The 25018-nt window shown below is 25.5% G+C and overlaps 1 protein-coding gene and 1 non-coding gene across 4 annotated transcripts in view; one reads left to right on the forward strand and one right to left on the reverse strand.

Moving 5' to 3' along the window:
* Positions 1 to 1017: 1017 nt before the first annotated feature.
* The window catches only part of LOC102678078 (V-type proton ATPase 116 kDa subunit a-like), a 35930-nt gene continuing 11929 nt past the window's right edge, over positions 1018 to 25018 (forward strand). For 2 of the 3 annotated variants that reach the window (XM_006618620.2, XM_006618622.2), the window contains exon 1: positions 1018 to 1207. The gene's annotated coding sequence lies outside the window, so the exon portion shown is untranslated. Of the gene's footprint in view, positions 1208 to 20919; positions 21243 to 25018 lie in introns of those variants that run through there. The other variant, XM_031511921.1, reaches the window with a different exon arrangement.
* LOC116185993 lies at positions 16650 to 16773 on the reverse strand. Its single transcript, XR_004150907.1, has one exon. It is a non-coding gene; the product is annotated as a U4atac minor spliceosomal RNA (small nuclear RNA).

Here is a 25018-nt window from a genome sequence, read left to right on the forward strand (position 1 = left end):
ATTTTTTTAATAATAATTATAAATAAAAATATTTAATTAATTGACATATTATTATATTTCAAATATGTCAATGTTTCAAATTCGGTCTAAAATTCGGTTTAAAATTCGACCCGTTGTTTTTTATTTCAAAATATTAAATTCGATGATCATAATTAATCTGACTTGATTCAATCAAATTTTAATAAATTATATGAGAAAATCCTTAACTGTCTAGATAATAATGCATCTCTAAAAATCAATCATAGATTTGTTTTTTACTAATTTTTGATACATATTTTTTTTTAAATAAATTAAATTTCCTTTAAATTATCTTTTAAATAAATTAGAGAAAATTGTAGCAACAAGACAGATTTTCTCCCAATTTTTTATTTTTGTTTATTTGATTTTTAAATATATTATAAAAAATTTATTTTTTTATAAATGGCAATAAATAAATTATACAAAGTTTTGTTTATTATTGTTATTATTATTATTTGATTTGAGATATTCTGCAACTATTTCAAAAATAAAATTCTAAAATTTATTTAAATTCAAAAATAATAAATTCTTAAATATATCTCAAATCTTATTATTATAATGTGTATTTATTAATATAATTTATTATTATTTTCAATTTATAAAAAATATTGTTCAATTTATAAAAAATTCTACATAAAGTCCTAATATATGATAAAATTACATTATAAAGTAATAATATAATAAATTTTTAATATAAAAGAATATTTATATATAATATAAATATATTATTTATAATAATTATATTACTTTATAGATATATTATAAATTATATATAAATATATATAAAAATATAAATATATTTGCATATATATATTTTAATTTACATTGTATGAACATAAATTTATGATATACGCACATGCAAATGCGATTAGCTGCACCGGGGGTAGTAAACCACTAAAATACGTACTTACGCACATATATGTATATATATGTTACAACAATCAGCTGTAGCGGTGTTTACATTTGTTGGCATCCTCGACGACGGTATACAGCGTAGTGGGGTTGCGGCCACTGGCCAGTTCCTTACGGTCTTTCGAACAGTTGATATCGTTTTCGCGGTAGTTTTCTTAATTATTAATCGTTAACTAATTATTCGCGAGTTCACGGTGAAAGTTTCATAGAGATATAAAGTGTGATATAGTGAATGTATCAAATGTGTTATAATTGGCCTAATAATCGAACGAAATCGGTAAGTCGTTGACATTATATCTGATAAATTGTATTTGACGTTCTCCATACATCCTCTATGTGTACAAATATCAAAGAATTCGCCGATATAAATAATGGATATTTAAACACGATACGAAACACGAAATTTAACACAAAGAACAAGATTTCTCATATATATACAAGTTCAAGTGTATTCTATCGTTAGAATTATCGAATGTACTACGTGTTACGTAGTATACATCTACTAGTTGATGCAATGTATTTCTTTTCGTTACGCGATATCGCGCGCCAGTGCCGCCGCTGTTTCGCGGTTTTCGAAACACGAGATACATGCATCGAACTCTTTACCGTTATCTCATCGCGTGCGTTTTCACATGGACGAGTAATCGTCGACGATAACATTTTTTGAAGTAGTTTTCGCATATATCGCTGCGAGCTATCATTAATTGGACTCTTTCGATTTAGAATGTATACTCGTATTTTGCATCGATAGTAACTTTTTAATTAGCTTCTGGTCAAGGTGAACCGCGATCGAGAACATTTATCGGCTTGATTCTTCCGTGGCGCGTTTACGTGGTTTAGCGAGAGAAGTATAGTACCGTTTGGCCCGACTACTGTGCCTTGCTACCAAAATGGTGTCAGACACTGAGTGTAAATAACCTTATGAACGTAAGAATAGACGTACGAGACGAATTGGGTTTATATATCTGTTGCGCCGAAGAAAGCGTTCTTGTGTATATTAGACGCACGGGTACGCGTTTTGGCAACCGTTCTTATTAGATTTCGTGCAGATGTCTTGAAAGAAATTTCTAACACGGTCACCTCGATTTCAGAAGCATTAATAATTAATTCGCAACATATCATAACGAACATGAACTAAACACGCATATATATTATGTACTGTAATTTTATTTGAATTAATAAAATTGACTCACTATTTTTTGATTTTATATTGGCTTTGTTTATGTTACATTTAATCGAAATTTTAAATTATTTTTTATGAAAATTATTTAATTAAAACTATAACAAAGCTATAACTGTGGATAATTGGAGTATACTTTGCGCAAGATATGAGGGATATAAACAAGGACCCATGAATTTCAATCTCTTACGCTATTTTAAACGAGGGAGATAATTTTAACATTAATCATTATCAGGAATTTGAACGTTACTACGCTGCTTTAAGTGCGTTTTCAACGTAAGCTAACATTCAATATGCGTTAAAAGATTGTTATTATTCTTGATTCTTTGAAAGATCGTACCAATAAATACATAATTCACATAATATTCGCACAAATTAAATTTAAATTAATTTTATATTATTAATATAAAAAAATTGACTTATTCATTATTCATATTATTCAAAATAATATAAAAATTTCTAATATTTTATTCTATTATATTTTTAACGTTTTTAAAATGTGACTTATTAATACATACTCATTGATATTAAACTATATAATCGAAATAGAAAGAAATCTAAACATTTATTTTTTATGTATTTAATTAAAAAATATATATATATTTATATTATCTACAATAAATTTGAAAATATTATTTAATTTATATTCAAACATTCTATATCATAATAGATATATGCATTACGATCGACGAGTCACGTAAGACTCGTGTTGTTGGTAATAGTCATCCGCGACAACGAACGCGAAACATCGCATATTCGAGAATGCAAATGAATTGTAGACTGCGTTTGCTTGTGGTCGAGACATGAAATCTACACGTGCGAGGCTAGAATGATTTTATAGAAGCATATCAGTGAGGATTGCATGCGCGCATTGTGAACGTGTGCCCGATTGTATAGGAACAAAACTTGGCGCCGCGATCTTGCATCAGCGATGCTAAAGTAATAAGGCAGTCTTGAATGTCAACAGTGTCTAGACGGATAGTAAAACTTTTTGGCAGAGTGAATGAGAGGAAAATCTAGAAGCGTCAGATTGCAAGATGTTTTTAATAATCGCATTTTTTACCTTTATTTTTCTCAATTCTTTTCGATTAAAGATTTTTAGAAACAATAGAGTAGATCTATTTTTGATCCAGTTTTTGAATTATTGTATGTAATGTATGTACATGAAAATGAATTTTATATAAAATAATATAAGATAACAAAAAGTATTGATAAAATATGAGCGATTAAGATTATTGGTGATCAAAATATGATTTATCTAGAATTATTTGATGAATATTTAAAAATATGTGAAATTAAAATTTGATTATTATTCTTTTTTGATCGAAGATTTTGAAATAAAATGAAAGTAGATCTATTTTTGGCAATTTTTAAATCATTATGCATAATACATAAATAAAAAAGAATATATATATTTTGTGCATATTTTGTGCAGAGAATATAATATTCTTATAGAGTGAATTTTTTTTATGTAAAACGAGAATAAATTTTATATTTTATTATTTATTGCTAATGAAAAACATTTTCTTTGATGCAATTTTGAAACAAATTTCTTTAAATTTGTTAAAAATTAAAATAAAAATTGTCAATTCGATAATTAATTAATTATGTATGAAAATTATATTTTTTTATCATATTATTTAAGTTAATAATTTTATAAGTAATTCTCCTTTGAAATTGTTACAAATGGATCTGTCTTCTTCTCGTTACAAGGTCTTCGGATTCGTTCCATCGTGTTTTCTCGCTAATTCGCCCCCGCAGAAGAGACTTGGATATAAATAAAGCAGGTAATATCGATTTTTTTCCTGGTATGGGGGTGAACAAAGTTGAAGGGTGACCGTCGAGGGAATTGCAATCGATATTATTATCGAGTCAATCATCTGTTTGGACGCTTTTACCTCTTAATAATCGAGCGATACTTTCACACAAATTTCATTTCCAATGGTATATAATGCAGGTACTTAATGCACACACGAAATCATTTCTTTCGCGCGTTAATCAAATTCGCGATTAATCAAATTTCATTTGATCGGAACTTCGCCTAGTGAAATCTTATAATTTTCTTAACGATGATAGACTCGAGTAACGTTCCTGTTACAAGTGAGATGAAAGAAACGAACAAACATGTTTTTTTTTTTAAAGTGAAATTTAAAATGTCAGCGAATATTTACACATATATTATGTAGGTATAAAAATTGTTGTTTAAGAATTTCGAAATCAAATATAGACACTATTTCGATTTAAATATAATTTATTTGTATCATTTGATGAATATATAAAAATATATAAAATAAAATTTTAAATTTAAATTAATCATTATTTCGAGAAATTAAAAATTAAAATTTAATTTGTTAGAATTTGATTTTTATAATGATGTATCTTGGAAATAGAATTATTAAAAAAAAAAAATATTCAATCTTTTTTTTATCAATATTTATGATCTTTCTATTATATTTTAAACAAACGATACAATATAAATACATTTTTTTCAAAATCTTTTCATTACAGGAATAAATATTTACGTTCAAGTTTTGAAGTTCGCATTCAATACGTGTTTTTATGTTTACTTATCTTCACCTTATGATTTATTTCTTTTTTCACAAGAAATATCAATTCATAAACGTGTATGTGTACAGTTTTTCATTTGCAACGAATATTTTTTAAGCTAATATTAATAATAATTCAAGCATATCAAAAAATATATCGTTCGAAATATTTAGCTCAAGTTTCGATTTAGAATATAAAATCTTCATAAAATGCATCGTTGAATTAATCTTGCAGTTACGTTCTTCTTAGTAACACGCAAGACACGATTTCCAGACTCCGCTCGGTTCTTTCGCATAGTTTCACCGTTCGACATTTCGATCGTATTGGAACTGACTATAGAATAAAGGCCGATCTTGAACTATTGCAAATACACTCGAATCTCTATAACTATAACTACGTTGATCATATTTTTCTTTCTAGGAAATAATAAACAAATCAAAAATTATTTTATGTTTAAAAAGTACTTAATTTTGATACTCTTCATTAATTTTTATTCAAATCAAATTTGTGCTTTAAAATTTTATGAAATTTTATATAATTCATGTGTTGCATTTGATGTAAGTGCAAATATTTCTATTTTTAATTGAGTTTTTCATTAATTTATTTATAAAGAATAAAAAGGTTATTAAAATAAATAAATAAATGTTCGATAAAAGACAGAACAGGAATTTATAAAAATTAAAATCTTTATAAGACTATATTTTTGTTCATTCTCTTCTGATATATAATATCTTCTTTTTTCAAGTATTAGAATCAAATCGTTTATTATTGGAAAAATTTTAATATTTTTACTAAATTATTATTTATTAAATCTCTTTCACTTAAAAAGTTCGATAAGACAAAATTTCCATATTTTATGAATATTTATTTTTATCCTTGAAATTTGAATTATTAAGGTTTGACTATAGTTAAAAATATAGATCATTTACTTACTTTGCATATGCATAAATATGCAATACTTTTTTTCTCGTGTCTTGTTTCTCAAGAAATAGTTGTTAAATGCACACCTTTAATATTACAATATATTAAAATTTCTTTAAACGATATAAACATGAATAGATATAGAAAAATTTTATAATATTTTCTTTGATAAAATTATTATTTAATTACAGGAGAAATGATTATAATTTAATAATTTTATAAGGTGATATTTTATTATAGCTCATTATTTATCATACTCTGAATAAGAATAAAATGGAGAGAAATAAATAAAATCGTGCAATAATATGGATAGAAGACGTTTTTCTTTATAAAAGTAAATATTCAAATAGAAAAATATTTTTATGATATAGAATTATAGTAACGTGTCGTTTATTGATTTCTTTCACGGTTGATGGTTTCATTAGACACGCTTTTCTGGTTCGAATTTGTTATTAAATTGCGAAATACAGATATATGAGGTGAAAATTGTTCACTTTTAATGATATTGTCTTATTTTCATTTATCTAGGATACTTGTCGATTTTTTAATTTGTTCTTCTTAATAAATAATTTCAAATATAATTAAATATTCTCAAATGAATACAAATATATTATACTCATATTGTTAGATTTAATAATAGAAATGTAAACAATTTGTTATTACACTTGTTAATATTTGAACATATATTCAAGCTTATCTTACATTATATCAAATAAAAAATTATTCATTCGTATAAAAGGTTCGATTCGTTTGCATGTTTTCTTATATTTCTCGTTTTTTCATTCTCGTGAAATTATGCACACGCGATTCTTTCTATGTTGAAATAATTTCCTGCCATAGGAATCGATAATAATACAAAAAGTATTTCCTATGAAATATATAGAATTTTCTATTAACATATTTTCTTCATAAATATTTGATTTTATTGAATTTTATTTTCTAAGATAATTTCAATGAATTCGATAGTTATTATATTACTAATTATAAAATAAAAAAACGATTGATTTTAAATTAATTGTTTTCATAATTGAATACATAAAAAATATTATTAAAATATTCTTTATTAGTTGAAACGAAACTTAAAAAATAAAAGAAATATTATCGTTCTCTTATAAGACGTTCATTCTTCGGAACAAAATAAATTCTATTCGAAATATTTTTTCGAATACTGAACAGTTCGAGATATCTATTGGAGCATTCTACGTATCATATTTTCTTTCTTCTATATCCTTTCGACTTTTGAATTCAAATTTTCGTATATTCTGTTTATATATATTTTTAATAATAGGAAAGCACAATAAATTATTTTCTTGGCAGATAATTTCGCGATACAAAATTGCAGCCAAGAAGTATTCTGTGATCTTGACGAACTAGTATATATCTAACAAATTCTCTCCAATTTCAGGTAGATGATTTACAATTAAATATATCTATATTATACTTCAGAATTCTAAACTTTGAAATATATTTCATAATTTTTTTTGAATGTTTGCTTTATTCTCGAAATATCACGTATTTTATATATATATATATATATATAAAACATATGCAATACCTTTTATATCTCGTATCATACGATCTATAAATTTTTGTACATTCAAATTTTGCACGAACATGCATCAACATCTATTAATAACCGATTATCGAATAATATAATAAATTTGATTAGGTAATCGGTCTTTTATTAACCGGATACAACCGGTTTGACATTTCTAACCATAGGGGTGCAAATCTATTTGAGAATTAAATTCTTGCGAGTTTCACTGAAGAATATTTTTTTCACACATGGTATCGAGAGGTGAAAATTAATTTCAAATATATTCTCTTAATGTAATATATATTCTCAAGAGTAATTCTTTGAAAGTTTTACTTTCAAATGTATTCTCAACCCTAAGGAACGAAAAGAGGGCAGACTTTGTTTTCAAGTAGGTTTCCAAGTTTATGGCACGTTACTGTTTCGCATGAAGATGTCAGATTAATGTACTACTACTCGCACACAATGGAAATCTAAATATACTCTGTGAAAATATTTTTTAGAGGCAGAACTCGGACACGCTGCATAAGAAGTATATTTTTCTTTAAGTTTTCGTGGTTTACCGTAGATTTCTTTTTCTTGTTTTTTTTTTTTTTTTTTTTTTTTTGAAAATAAAATTACACGAATACCTCTTTGACAATGATCATTCCGTTCTTCGGTATTCTCATTGAATTCTCGCACGTATGTTTTGATTGTTTGGAAAATGATTATAAAATAGATGTCGTAATTGGTGATTAAATAATTACATACCTCGTTGTCTTGAGATGGAATGTCTTGTTTTTATTAAAAAATTTTTCATTTTAGATTAGGTTCATGTCTTAGATTATTTAATTTTCGACATGATAATACATGTATATATATATTTATAATATTTAATTTATATTTTGTTAAATGATTTAATGAATTTTTGATATTTTTTGAGTTTGATATATTTAAAAAATTCTAAGTACTTTTTTTAATACTTTGTAAAATAAATATGTATTAAATTTTATGATATCAAGTTGAACAAAAAAAAATAAAAATTAAAACCAAACAATATTGAATTATTTCAATATCAATTTATTTAAAGGATAATTCAATATTTGTATTTCATGTTTTAGATTCTTTGTATAGAATTCAATGATAATGGAAGAAAATAAATATATTCAGAAACTTAAACGAAAATAATTTAATAAATAAAAATGTTTGTAATAAATAATACAAATATAAATTGCTTCGATAACTTTCAATTGAAAAAAATTTTATTATGAAAATTTAATTGCCAGACTTTTAGTATATATTTAATAACATATTTAAATAGTACATATTTATTAACATTACAATGTGAATAAAATCAAAAAAATGTATCGAGATTAATCTGTTATTAACATATGCCAGTATAATTAGCATTTCAAATGCAAAAGGTTAATTACTGTTAATGATGAGCTTAATGTTGATTCGATCTTTTCAAATGTGCCGCAAATTTGCCGCGGAATTTATGTCCCTTAAAATACCAGTTTACTGGTTTATTTCCTTTCTGACCAACCTAAGCAAGCAATGAGTCAGAAACCAGATACGACGGAAAGTCGACTTAATGGCTGGAACGGTGATGATTGGTTTACACGGTGGATTTTAGGAGTTGCAGTGTGATCGTTCATTTGTCTGGTCTGTGCACGACAGGGGATCTGTCATAGGAAATGACGTCAGAATTCGATAATGGATAAGACACACAATAATCAAACTATTATTACATCCTATATTTAACATTTCTCTCTACGATTTTCATTCAATGTTAAACAAATCAATCGCCAAAGTGATTTAATACAGAATTGATGAAAATATAATATAATTTTGGTAATCTCTTTAAAAAGGGTGCTTTTTAAGAATCTCGAAGAATTGAAAAATTAAATCTAGATCTTTAAAAAATTAAAAATTTTAAATAGTTAGATAATTCAAATTTTTTTCTCGATGTTTAGGGAAGATCTTTGCATCATAATTGTTTTTCTTTTTCAAGAAAAAGAAGTTCAATTCTAAAAATAGAGATAAATATAATTGTCATACCAAAGATAACCTCATTATCGTAAATGTTAACATGTTAAATGGCGAGCTATTTTGTTTACCTTCAAACGCAAGTCACCAGTGACCCACATCCCACTTAACACGTTAAAAAATGAAAATTCGCGGAAACTTTGATACTTCTAATGCAAACTTTGCTGGATCAATCGAGCATTCATTTTTAAAATGTCGTATTTTCAAATCTGACAATTCATTTGTTTTCTAATAATATAAATTGAACGAAATAATACATATTTTATCAGATTTTTATATGTTTCTCGATTTTTAAAAAAGTATTCAAATTTATCTAATTAATTGTTTAAAAAAAAACACAGCATTGAAGAAATAATGAAGAATTGTCGGCAATTCGAAAATAATTAATTATAAAGTATCTGGAAAGTTTAGAAATCATTTAGTATAGTATCACATTTTATAAAAATAATTTGTGTAGTATCAAAAACTTTTTTATTTAAATTTTCAATTGAAAAATTAATCAATATTAAATTATCGAAGAAATTATTTAATTGACCAAGAATTTGAACAATACAGAGATATTTTATTACTGCTGTAATAAATCATTTTCAGAGAATGCGATTATCTTCTTAATCCTCCATTTATATAATTATATCTCTCTTATAACAAAATATTATTATAAGATTTTATTATAAATAGAGAAAAGATATGATGCAATAGAAATAAAAATAAAAAAAGGCAATCGAAGCGTTTCTTATTATTAAATGCAACTCTTCGTGAATCTAAAAGTAAATTTTACCAATTTGGCTAAAGGAATTCAATTTGCCCAATCCTTTCCTATTCTATTTCATGTAACTTCAATTATAGATTTCTATATTTTTACAAATAGCACATGCAAGTTTTTGTCATTTTCTAAACTCGGCTGAATTACTCACGTCATTTCACGTTAACGCGTTACACAATACTTGTCATACGTTATTTAATTACTTGTTTTTTTTTTCTAATGTGATATTTTAAATAGAAATTGATATATTTTATCTGTGCTCTATATTTTTTTCATAATAGATGGATTTTTCTTATTAATTAATTTCCTTTTAAATTACAAAAGATGTTTTTTTGTTCAAAAGTCATTTAAAAAAATTTGGTAAAATTAAACATGTTTAATTTTTAATTTTTAATCTTAATTTTTTTTCTTTTTTTTTTTTATAATAGCTTTTTCAAATACGTCGATATTTATATTGGTATTTGTCGAATCGATATTTTGTATCGTAGTCGGTCTACTGGAAAGTAAAGTTGCAACATATGTGTGCAACATTCAATTGAAAGTAAAAGTTCGATGCCCTGTAATGCAGTATACAGTCTATTTATCGATATTTTTTTCCCCGTATTTTTCTCTTCTATCTTTCATGACCATGAATATTCATGAACTTCCGTTCCACGGTTTCGTTCACGTTTTATATCTTCTTTGTTTATGATAAAAACGTGTTACAAAAGCTTGAAAACTGATTAAAAACGTGTTCTAACTTTTTAATTTATAAGACAAGAAAATAAACAATGAAATTTGACTGTAAGTAAGTCCATAAACATCAAAGAATTAATTTCTTAAATATTTCATATAAAAAGAAATTATTCTTGTGAAAGAAAATATCATATTTAATATTTAAAATTCATTATTAAAGATAATTTCTTTTTAAATTAAATAAATATATAGATAATTAGATAGATTGATAAGATTAGAGACATATAACATAAGATTACATTATAAACATATAAAATAATATAATAATTAAAAGTTAATAACAATTAATAGTACAATAATACAATATATTAAGTAATATAAATTTATTTATATCACGATCTTAAAATTAATTCTTACAATTTGATGACCATTTCATATAACACATATAACGCAAATTTAAATTCCTAAGTAATTAGACTTATTTATTAAGTCTTAATTAATATTTCTGCATACTAAATTTTATCTTTTATTTCGAAGCCTTTAGAAATTCGATTCTCCAAAGGCGTCTCCTAATATACTAATACCTCAAGAGACAAGTATAGTATATTTAAAGAGACAAGCGAGAGCATAAAATACAAAAACAAATGAAAAAGATCTTTACGCCCATACGAATATATTATATTATACGATTATACGTGAAGTTTATTTGTGGTCACAATCGTTCTCCTTCTCGTCTTGTGAAACACGAATATAAATCCGTCGGCGCATACAAAGGTTTATACAAGCCGCTTAAATAACGAACTCATTGCTTTTTGAAAAGACCATTTCTTCGATGGCTGATATGTCAATCCTTGAAAATCTATCCGTTCGCTCCCATTTCTCACATTGATTGCGTTTAATTCGCTTATACTCTCGTGGCCATTATGCAAATCGTCACGTGTGCGCCGATTATCGTCAGCTCAAAGTATCGTTAAATACATAAGATGGTAGATCATGTTGTTGGGAGGCAATATATTTTAATTGACCTCCTTTTTCGTCCATCATTCTTTGTCATGTGTTTTCAATTGCATGTCGAGCTACTTCTACGTAATGCAAGGAAAATTTGTATTCAATCTTCTTCTCTTTCTTTTCTTTTTAATCTAGTGATTTTACTTATGTTATTCTATTAGATTAAAATTCGTTTAGAGACTTTTCCTGTTAATGTAATTCATTGATTAAATTAAAGTGTTGGAATATTTTATTTATATAACCACTATAAATATAGAATGTAATACGTATATATTACGTATTCAATTAAAGAATTTTATCATAAATTTCCAAGTTTTAATGATTTTTTTTTAAGAATAACGTATGGATATTTCAAAGTAGATTTTGAAAAGACAGATTCCATAATCATCTTTCAAATTAAAGATTTTGTCTCGTTTCCTCTAAAGCTTATATTTATAGTTGGATTAAGTAAAATATACAATTGATGTGGGTAACAAATTTTGTTTAACGTTCTTTAAGTTTTAAAATTTACTTCCTGCATATCAAACGAGTATCTATGAATGTTGAGTGAAAAATTCCATAATTGTTTGCCTCTGCTTACGTACTGTTCAGGAATTTTTTATAAGATGTTCCAGTACGGATTCTGCTTATATCTATGATCAATGTATGAATAGATTACAAACATTTCTGGTCAATGTACCACTAGACCTCGTATGTTGAACTTCATTTCGAGGCTAAACATTTTTTTTTCAAAAGAGATGAAACGTAGGCGAATATTTTGGAATTATTACAATTCCAGTATTATGTAAGACACATATCCTTCAGATCGTAGAATAGAATTGTTAATCTATGAATTAAATATTTATTATTATTAGAAATATTCGTTATTGGAACAATTAATGTTGCAAAATAGAAAAATAACATGAAAATATAATTGTGAAAGTTAATGTTAATATGTTTCATAACGATGAAATTAAATCATCAAATTTGAACTTCGATTTTTCGTTCCAATCTTATGTGTCAATAAATAAACTTCAACCGATATTTTCTTATATATTTTGTGTTTCTTTTGGCCTCTAGAATAGAGCAAAACGTCTTCCACATTTCTTGCTATAAATAAATACCGTTCATTTGTTGTAACAATATAATTTTGACATAATTGAGAAAAATCATTCATTTTTAGAAAAAATGAATTTTCCAATGAAGAACGCGATGGAACACAAAAAGAATTAATTTCAGAATAATGCAAATACAGCACAGTGTTTCCAGATTTTGCAGATACGATTTCACAAGAATCCCGGAACATTCTCTGACGTGTATTATAGTTGAACAGATGGTCTATACGATTATTAAAGTCACTCAGCTGCTGATTGCCGTCCAAGGTTCCTGCTAGTTAAGTATTTCGTGCGAGTAGTTGGCGTAGGTTGTTCGCCAATGACACGCTTGCTGAATTCGGCATACGTGTCTTACGACTATTGTACAAATCAATTTTCAAAGGAACGAAACTGTCTTTCGAAATACCTTGATTGTTTTGACTAACAATATCGAGTTGAAAAATAAAAATCGTGTTCAAAATTGAACAATAATAAAATATGAATGAAATTTCGTTTCTTTTGATTTATGATATTGAATAGTGAATCTTTATTATGATAATTAGAAAAAGATGCGTGAAGAAATAAATTAGATAGATAGAAATATCTTTAAAAGTAATTGTTATTGGACATAAGTGCATATATATATATATATATATATATATTCTATAGACATAGACATATATTCATAGACATCTATTAAAAAATATATAGTTGAATTTTAGAAACACAGAAGATAGAAATAACCTTGACGTTTATAAGACGCCTCCACTTCCGGATCAGGCACTAGTGACGTATTAATCGAAGCCATCTGACAATGAGTGTAATATTATCATATAAGTCTTTAATAACAAGTACTTATTACAAGTGTTTGCAATGAAAATTGTAATTTGGTTTTATAAGACTTTATTTAATTATTTCAAAATTTTTGAACGGTAATAAATGAAGTTCGTTAAATTTTATAGCGAAGCTTATTAGTTTTTATCAATAAAAATATCATTTAAATATTTATAAGAAATAGAATTTAATATTAGCTATGTTTGTCGTGTCATTTCCTCATACTTATAATTTCTCCAAGCTGAACATTTTCACATTTGATGGTTACGTGACTTTGAATCATTATTTAGTATTAGTTCGTTCATTCATATTTCATTATCAAGGTTTCCATTCAATCCCTCGAAATGAATTCTTTCTAATTGAATATAAATTTAAACTTTCGAGACTCTGTATATGATAAGGAATAATAATATAGTCACGAGTTATTAAAATATTTTAGTGATAAATTCAATGATAACTTCTCCCTAATCGTTATTTTTAAAAGAATATATCATAACCATTAGTATTAGTATGATTAAAATTTTAAAATTAGAAATTTAATTTATTTAATCCTTAGTGATTAAATGTAAGAATTATGTTTATCATTATCATTACAATTATCTTAATACAATAATAATTTGGAATTTTTATTTCATTTTATTTTCATATTCTTTTTCTGATTCTAGTTAATGAAAGAATTAAATAATGATATTAGAAAAAGTATTGGAAAGAATAAAAATTATCATTTTTAAATATAAAAATAATATAACAATAAATTATATATATTAGCAAAAATAAGTGATAAAATATACATTGAATATTGAAATATGATTTCAAATAAAAGCAAACATTATTGCACAATTTTATACAAGATATTTGTTATAAGAAATCAAATTGAAATTGATGAATGATTTGTTTACATCAGCTGATTGACGCCATATGCATAATTTTATATAAGTATCAAGCTGTATTTTATAATTATACATATACCAGAAGAAGAAATTAAGTGAGAGAATGAAATAACTATGTAGTAGAATAAAAAAGAGATTTTTTTCATTTATGTTTAAATATCAAATATAGTAATTGTAAAATAAAATTTTCTTTAAAAAAAAGAAAACTTCTATTTGATTGAAAATATTATTTTTCAACTTAGAATCATATATTAATAAGAATCATAAAAAAATTAAGATATTCATACAAAAAAAGATTTGAAACAAATATTTGAAAATTAAAAAGAAATAATCCATAATTATTCATTTTATTGTTGAAAATGGTTGAATTCTGTTGATTATTTTGATTGACGTGTCTGACGCATGTTATTTAGATAGATTTGGCTCATCATCGTCCAACAAATTACCAACACAAAATGATTTCACAGGTCCACACATCCGTGACATATGTCCTAATTAATTATGTCACTACTCTTTCTAGATAATATAACTTATATATCTTGAATATTTCAGATTGTTATTTCAAGAATATGATTTCTTGAATAAAATTATTGTTTTTTATATATATGATATTTTTATCTTTATATTGTTTCCTTTTATATCAGAATTAATAAAAATTCTAATTCTAATTTCTTTAAATATATTGAAAATATTATATTAATCTTTTTATCTTAAAAATTCACTAGTTTATAATTTCAAATAAAATTGATGAATAATACAAAATTATAATTTACATTCAATTATACTTATTATGTAATAATTATGAAAATGAATCTAATTAGTAGCTTCCTTGATTAAACGTTATTAGTAATTAGCTCTTAACATCCGCTTTGCAATCTTATCGATTCTTTTGTGCCTAATTTTGTTACCTATGACAATGTTTTCTACTATTACTATCGATCTAAAAACGGAATTATATTATGTAGGAAGGAAGGTTACAGTTTAATTACGTTTTTATTTCTATCTAAATATAACGTGATAATGTGTCGAAATACATTATTCTTAATAACAAATAAATATAATTAATTTTTATTATAATAAATTTTTTAAAGCAAAATAAAATTATATATACAAATATATCCTGTTTTTAAGATAGGAATATTTTACAATAAAACTTTTAAAAGTTTTTGAAAATTATATATATATATATAATATACATATATAAATTTAATATTTTTAAATGGAAATTGTTGAAATTGATTGTTCAATAATTTTTATTCTCGGCATAATGTTTATTTATGAAAATAGTTTTAAGAGCAACTGTTTTACTCTCAAGTGTAATTCACATGAAAAATAAAATTACTTGAGAATAACTTTCAAGAGTTTTCAAATTCGCATTCACATTCTTAAATTTTATATGTAAATAAAATTAAAGAAATAATAGCGATAGATAATTTTCAATGTAAACCGCTGTATACGTACGGAATACACACATGATATTACAAATAAAAACCGCAGACGAAGGACTGGTTTGATGGCCCACATTTGACGTTTACTTATCTATTCTAACAGTTAGTGTTATGTTACACAATATTCTTGAGTAATGGATATTTAACTCTTATATGGATAATATGCAAACGTATCGTAATATGTAATCGTAGTCGTGATCAAAATGATGATTCGATGGAAAAGAAAAAAAATCTTATTAGTGAAAACAGAAGTTCTTTTTCATCTTTTTCATTAATTAGTTAGTTGTTCTTTTTAATTTTTTATTTTGTTCTCGTTGAAAGAGAAAATAAGAGAAAATAATATTCTCTTGAGACACGACATTTTTACGGATATTTACATTGTGCTAATGGAATTAATTTTTCTGAAAATAGCTTTTATATTGATTAATAGCAAAATAAAAGTAGATATGTGTTAAATTATATATAAACTTATATAAATGAATATTTTCAATTGTGAATATTATTAGTATATCTATACAATCATATTATTTGTAATTACAGAAGCATTTAGATAACAATCTATGTTAATTGAATTGTAAATACTAATTTGTTTATTAATATTGTTTATCTTAAAAGTAAAAAAATTTCGGAAAACTTGAATTTTTTTTCATTGAAATAATTATAATTTGAATAACTTTCTGATTTTAATTAGATTATAAAAAAATAGATGAAAGAATAATGTGATATCAATTTATGTTTATTTATTATCTTCACATAATACACGATTTTATTGTGAAAATAAGAGATATATCTTGTTAAGCCTCTTATAAAGTAAAGAGGCCTTCAAAAATTGCATCTCACATGATAACACGAGGATGCGGATTTAAATTAATAATGGGTTTCAGCAACAGTACCCTCACTAAACGATCATTGAATACTTTGCTCCCCCAAGACAAGGATAGAACATAGCCTTTACAACGATCTTATATCACGTTAACCGATAACTGTAATTGCGAGAATAATCTGCCATCTAGCGGCCGTTTTGGAAAGCTTTGAAAGTAGTAGTATGATTTAAAATATACGTAATTAAATATATATACGTATATAAACACATTTTTTCTTTTATTTTTGATTTAAATTGTACATTAATATTAATAATATAATAATTAAAATATTATTCTCACAAAAATATTAATTTAATAATATAAATATACATTATTTATAATTTTTTTCTATATATATATTTTCTATTTTTTATAATCGTATAATAAAAGTATTCAACAATGAATTTTTTGCTATTTATTTAGTTATCTATGTAAAACTAAAATTAATTAAATTCTATAAACAAAAAATTGTACAACGTAGTTTATTACAAGGTGGAAATAATTCCTTGAACACACAATGATAGAAGTAGATAATACATTCTTAAAACGAGACTTATGAAATATTATTATCCTTGATATTATTTTTTATTCTTTTTTCTAATTCTTTTCTTACTTTTTCCTTATTTTGTTCTTTGTTTTTCAATTGTATAACAGTTCACAATTATGTACATAATTATATGTTATATTTATATTGAAGGAAGATACATAGATATACATAGATAATAGATTTCATCTAATTGTAAATAAAATATTCGTAATTGGAGAAAATGCATAGAATACCTAAACGAACAAGTTATATCACAAATCACTGACAATGACCTAAAAACCACAGATGAATAAATTTTGGCCTTAGTATTATGTTCTTTATAACCTCGAAACAAGGTTTTCAATAAATATATATATATATATAATTGAATTCAATAATGATCTTCAATTTTTTTTTTTGATATTTGATTTAATATATCAGCAATATATAATAATGTTATTAGAACATTAAAATTAGTCATTTTTAAAAAGAATATAAGAAAAAATTTATTTATATTTAAAAATAAGTAATAATAAATAATCTTAAGTAAAATAAAAAATTTTTTTGTAGAATAAATTATTTATTAGTAAGTTATTAATTATTAGAAGAAGATTGATTAAATTTTATAGATTTTTTTATCTGTATTTAAATTTTGTCTTTTATCATATAAAAATAAGTAATATAAAATGTATTTCTATTTTTTTTTCACGCGGAAGATAAAAATGCAATGCAATGAATGTAAGATTAAAATTTCATTTTCTTCATTAACGTCGTTTACCAGATTTTTAAATTTTAAATCTAAAATTTATGTAATCACTTAGTAGATAAATTAATAATATAATTGACAAAGAAAAGAAATTAAAGTAGAAAGAAAATGTGTAATTAACTTAAAAAAAGATTATGTTATCTTATCTTATCTGGTATCAGACACATTGTTTTTATATTTTATCTTAATAAAATTACGATAATATTATGAAATTGCAATTTTACTAAATATTTTAGTAATTCCAATCACAAAAAGATAAATTTTTCTTTTCTATTCGTTCAATTTGTTCTGCTGTTGAAGAGCTTTAATACAAAATTAAAAATCCTTCACAGATTGTCAACAGTTGTTATCTTATCTGTACATAACGTCTAAAGCCAAAGAAGACTCCTATCTATTTTGTTACATTGTACGGTTATGTACGTTTAAGTGCAGCTGTTAGGTGTCAAACGGAGGAATTATTTTAATATATGATCGACGTATGAAAAATGATAAGCTTTGAACGACGTTGCTTCAGAACTTTCATGTAAAAATTCATTTTATTTAAAATCTGTAAAAAATATTTTATTTTACATTTAAGAGTAAAAAACAAATAAGCATATCTTGCATATCTGTACCGATAAATTAATAATTACTCAAATAATTTTTTGAAAAGAATTAATTTTAACATAGAACGAATTTTCTTTTAGAAATTTTTTTTCAGATTAATCCATTAATAAAAAGAAACATAAAATAAACACAAATTTGACAATGTAGAAAACAGTATTCGATCGATGTACGCAAACAAGTCAAGAATAATTTATTGCAAAGCTCGTCGTTCTCTTCTTCATGTCCTATACCATACTTTATTCGAAGTGTTATTTTTTATTTGTTCAAATGTCGGGTCGAAGTCGTGTGATTCGTCGACGAACGAAATTATCCGCGTGACTTCGATTATGTTAAAACTCGTTCGCCAAGTGGCCATAATCTTCAATAACATCCGTTAGCATCTCTTCTTCCTGCGTTTACGATTCTTCGTCAATTTACAACTCCATTGTGCATCGTTTCTCGTTGTGTGGTTACAAATTGTAATATACACGACTCCAAGAGTACGAAGTTCCAGAATTTATCATGGTAAACTCGATTCGAAGAAAATTTTCTTTCAACGATGATAATTTTGATTTAAGATTTATCAGACATTTGGTTTGTGAATATAATAAAATGTTATATATGATTTATTTTTTTTTTATTAGAAATCAGAGTTACAATTAATTGAGTAAAAAAAAAAATAATAATTCTGATATAAATATGATATAAATATGATCCTCTTTTATTTTACTTACATCATAATATCAAACAAAACAAACTTTTTCAATTTCATTCGATTGAAATGATATCTAATTTTGATAATATAAATTATAATAATATATTTAATATATTTAATTAATATATTTTTTTTCACGTTAGAAATTAATTCAATAAAAATATTTTAACTATATAGATAGATTATCCGTTCGAAATTATGAATAGTTTTTGAACCAATTATAGAAATTCCAAATAACTAAGATTTAGAAATAATGGTTTAAAAGATTTTTTTTTTTGGTAAAAGTTCTTTTATTTTTACTTCGGCTTATATAACGTGAATCACGTTACAAATCAAATGAATTTATTGCTTTGTACAATTTTTTTTTTGTAATCGTGTTAATCCTTTTATCGTAATCTGATTTGATACGATTATACTCTTCAATGTATTTTATCTAGAAAAATTAATAAAACAAATGTATTAATTTACAATTAACATTCTGTTTTATTCTGTTTTAGAATAATATGATTTTTCAAATTTCGTATCGATGAATTTATGAGGGAAGAACATGGTAATATAATTAATATTTATATAATAATTTAATTGATATTCAATATTAATATCAATTAAAATATTAATGTAATTTTGCCAAACATCTACATTCATTATAAAATTTTCGAAGAATTTCAAACAGATCTATAAAACAAGAAAGGAAAAGGAAAAAAAAAATTTAAATAATATTTCTTAATCTCTCATCTTATGAAACAATATTTTTCGAATTCATGTATTAACGTGATAGTTTTCAGTTACACGAAAACGACTCGAAATGTATCCACGTTTACCAAAACTCTTTCTTTTCTCATCAATTTTTTCACTTCATAACGAACTTCATATCAAATCGAAGTTGACTTTCAAGTGAGGAAATGATTCAACCATCACGTTTCCTGCAAAATTATAATATTTTTCTATTATTATATTGTTCTATTATATAGGATATTTCTAAAGAAATATTTATAATCTATAAATTAATTTTAATTAATACACAATTATAATTTTGTTTATATAATATTACTTAACTCAAATTTTCACATAATTATCTATAAATTAAATTACAATTGTATTATATTTGTATTTTTATATATTTTTACATAATTTCGATAATTTAATTATAATAATAAAATGAAATGGAATGGAATATGATTAAAGAACATTTTATTAGGAATGTATGATGATTCATTGAAAACATAACCAATAATCGCATAATCGTAAAAAATCAATTCATTTATTTCTATTGTAAATTTTGAACTAAATAACATTATATACAAGTCCAACTGTTACAACTATAACTTATATAAGCAAATTAATTGATCACATTAATTTTTATAATTTCTTCCTTCTGCGAGTCAGTCATCATACATCAAACTTACGTTGATCTGTCGTTTGATCTAAACGTATCACAACTATTATTTTCCCTATATATATATATATATATACACCTAGTATACCTTACATGGCGAATTGATTTGAACAAATGTATCTTTACGGTGTACGATTATGTACAATGAACAACTCATCACGAGGTCTGCTCCTTTGTCGTGCCACCCCACCACACACGAAACACACGGAGGTGGGACGTTGTGTCGAGTGTTGAATTAGATTCAGTAAAGTAAGTCGATGAGTGCGCGCTGGTCGGTCCGGTTATTGTGCAGAATCGTGTTGGATCGCTGTTTTGTTATGTAATTCTCTCCCTCTTTCCTTCCTTCCAATTTTATTTTTCCACTCCCATCCTCCCTTCCGAAAAACTCTCCCTCTTTTCGCAAAGAATCGCCAGAGATCCGTATCGAAATTCTATCGATCTCTTGTGTTTTCCTTTTCTCTTTTCTCTCTCTTTCTTTCTCTCTCTCTCTCCCTTCTATTTCTCCTTTTCTTTTCTTTTCTTTTTTTTCTTCTTTTTTGAATATCTGCTGCTCCGTCAGGGTGAGTCAATATATACACCTAGTAAGTAAGTTTCTATGAGTGTATTAAACGCGCAATGTTAATCCTTTTTTTTTTTTTCGTACAAAAGTTAAAGATATCGTTAAAAGAATTCCAAGATCGTTAAGATTTTTTCGAGCGAGAAAGCAATAAAATGTCTCAATGACATTTGAAGCTCAAGCTTTTATATTAATCCTCTTTTAACAACTTACACGTTGTCTCTTAACAAAGAAACGAGAAATATCTTGGTCTCGATAAAATGAAAGAAATATCTTTCTGCCTGTGATGCAACGTGATCGTTATCCATTGATAATCCACGAGGCATAAGCGGCGTGTTAAACGAGGAATAAAAGGTACATGGCCCTTTTCAACCAGTTAAGTTTCTCTCGTACACTTAGGCAGGTATACTCGCACTTTGAATATCTCGAATATCCTGCTCTTTCTCTCTCTCTCTCTCTTTCTCTCTCTCTTTCTCTCTCTTTCTTCCAACCTCGTGACAGTTGTTGGTTAAGTAACATTTACATTCTGTAAGATTGCAAACGTTCAATTCAACGAAACAAGAAGCGTCCCAGTTGTGATTACAGCCGCAGGTATTTAATGATGGAATATTTTGGCGCGTGTTCTACTGAGCGTTTAATTAGTAATCTCGGATAGAGAACTCGTGGTATTTGCATCCGTTTTTCTACGTTCTCGTTTACGTAATACGTGAATATCATAGCAATTTGTGCGATTTATAATTGCGCGTGTGTAACAGTGAATATCAATATCGTTTTCGAAAAATTTGTTTTTAATATTGGTTTGAATATTAATTTCAACGAGGCTTGAATAAGTAGTTGTTTTGAATCCAATTATTATTCATCGTGTTCAATTTCATCCTATTACCATTTTCACGTGTTTCATCCGATTAATACATATTGAAAGATTAAGATAAGTTTTCATGAAAAAAAGATGATTGAGCACGATTAAAAAATGATTAGGATTTATGATATTTCATATTTCGTAGAATTTCTTATATTTCTTCACGCACTGCGCTTTATATACAATTTATAATACTTTTTGTTTCTTATACATAATCTTTTATTATTATTTACCATCTTACTTTATTATTATACCTTTGATAAAGAGGAATATTTCTAAGAATTATTTCTTTATCATAATGCAGATTATTCCCTTTTATAATTTTATTATAACTTAAATTAGAATTTGTAAAAAATTTATTTATCTTGAATGTTCTTCTTTCAGCATATATTAAAAAAATATTTGTACATCATTGAATTAGATTATTATATATATATATATTCTATTAAAGATCCAAGAATATTATTATTTTAGATCCAATGAGTGTACGTTCAATCTTTCATCAATTAAATTCAATTATATTAAATTTCGTAAATCATTCAGTAGTTGTACGATTATAAAAATATGACTGCAAATTAGATACTTAGTTATAGTTAGCAATTATTACACAGGCCAGAAATGAATGAACGAAACGAAAACTGAGGAAATCTAACAAGGTGTTAAAAAATTTCTCGTTTCGGAATTAAGTAGGATCGTTAGGGCGGCGTTCACGAGGAATTCAAGCCTCGGTGCTTTCCCACAGTTTATATAGGAAATGTACGCTCGTTCTGCTAATTGACGGTCAAACACGTTTTAGCACGCAATCGTCGTGTTTTAAACCCAGCTTTCGACGTTCTGTCCTCGATGTTGCCCGTGTCTACTGTTGCATTGAAAGAACGTAACGTTCAAATTTTAAAAACAGCAAAATCGTATCAAATCACCTCTGCACTGTTTTTTAAATCGTTCAATTTAAATTCTAATCGTCTTTGTTGGGGAAGAAACGATGACGAGTTCGAAAAATATTCAATATTCAGAAGGTGAGGAGAACGAAATTTCATTTGAACGTTGATAAAATTGAAGAATATTTAATGATGATAGGAAAACGGAACGATTGTACGATCTAACATCACATTAAGACATTAATTCGTTATAGAAAATGTAAATTAAAAATTGTAAAATTTATAACTCGTGTCATAATTTTTTTTTATGATTATATATACATCTTTTTCATTTCTTTTTTCCCGGGTGTTTGTTTTTCATTGTTGTTCAAAGAAATTATCAAATCGATAGTTGTATCGATGATAATGACGATGATGATCGCTATTGAATTACAAATATTTTGTAATAAGATAGTCATAACTCGGTCGCGATTACTCGACGATGGAGCTGATTATTCGATGAAAGATAATCAGGCCTTGAGATAATAATTATTTAGAATACATAATCGAGATATATTTCTTCTTCTTCCTTTCAATTTTATTCTCTTATATAACTTAATTGCATTTCAATTTCAACAAATTAAAATTTTCTCCAAAAAATTATTCGCTATATTCACAATTTGAAAAACGGACAACCAAGCCGTTCAGATTTTCGTCAATGACGTATTATTATTGCGTTTGCAAGTGTTTGCACTCGAAGCTGCAAACTTAAGTACCTTACACTTTGTATGCTTGTAGATTGTACGCGCTTATCTGAAAAAGGAATAGTCATCGTTCCGTTTTCATTTTCCCTTCTTATCTTTTTTTTTTTTTTCATTCCATTGTTCTTCTTTTTCCTCTTTTATCAAGTATATCGCGAGCTACTGTGTTGCAATTGAAAATTTGAACGAAAGTCGGGTGTTTTTCCTATTATCACGAGCAAACACCGATACGATCCAGATTATTCGTAACAATTACTCGGATACGTAGTAGATATGTTTTATCGCGTACGATCAATTAATACCAGACGTTTCTCTGCCAATTTATTGGAGACGTAGTGATACACGTATCATCAAGAATTTTTCTTTTTCGAAAGAAATCAGTTCGTTCTGGGTTAGATCTTTTTCCTGATTTAAATTTCGCGCCAAAATTCTCTTTTGTAAATCTATCCTCCCATTTATCATCGTTTACCAACAATCGTTTCTATTTTATTTTCTATTATTATTATTACTTTTTGATATGAGAATCAAAGTATCTTGTATCAAAAAAAAAATGCTTCTATTTAGAATAAAATTAAAAATTATTTATTATCTTGTCTTTAAGAAATTTTCAAATCTAGTTATTGTTATTCAATTATTATATTTTTCTTAATTTATATTCCATTATATTCGTTCAAAAATAAAATAATAAAAAAAGAAAATAAAAATATTCAGAATTGCTAATAATTCTATTTTGTTCATATATATATGTATATAGGAAATTTACAATGAGTAATTTTGTTTCCGTATTAGAAACCTACCACGTCCCTCGTTGTTTTAAGGGTTAATTAAATTCGAAGTTATATTAGATTCGTGTTATTTTAATACGTATTTGCGCTCGAGCAAGATCGCAAAATGATAAAGGGAATTAGGAATCTAATTCTAGGAATCTAAGCTCTCCAGACTGTATAATTTAAAACCGTATAAATCGATGCGACATTTGTATGTACTTAAGAAACGTTTTACTTATCTTCAAACTTAACTTCTATCTCGGTATCTCGGTTCCTTTATACAAGACCGAAGCGGTAAAGAATTCCGGCCCTCGATAAGATTGCATTACCTGGCTGATTGCATACATCTATATACGCGCCACAAATTTACGTCTTACTATCGTACGACTTAATTATCTTCGTTATCAGTTTTTTCGAAAGTCACTCTCGAAAAAAATTAAATCTTTAATTATCTATGGAAATCACCATGGGAATATAATAAACTGTATCTTTTGATATTAAAGTTAACTGACTATGTAATATATCTATATGAAAAT

Source organism: Apis dorsata, unplaced genomic scaffold, assembly GCF_000469605.1.
Source record: "Apis dorsata unplaced genomic scaffold, Apis dorsata 1.3 scaffold_365, whole genome shotgun sequence".
Classification (NCBI taxonomy): Eukaryota; Metazoa; Arthropoda; class Insecta; order Hymenoptera; family Apidae; genus Apis; species Apis dorsata.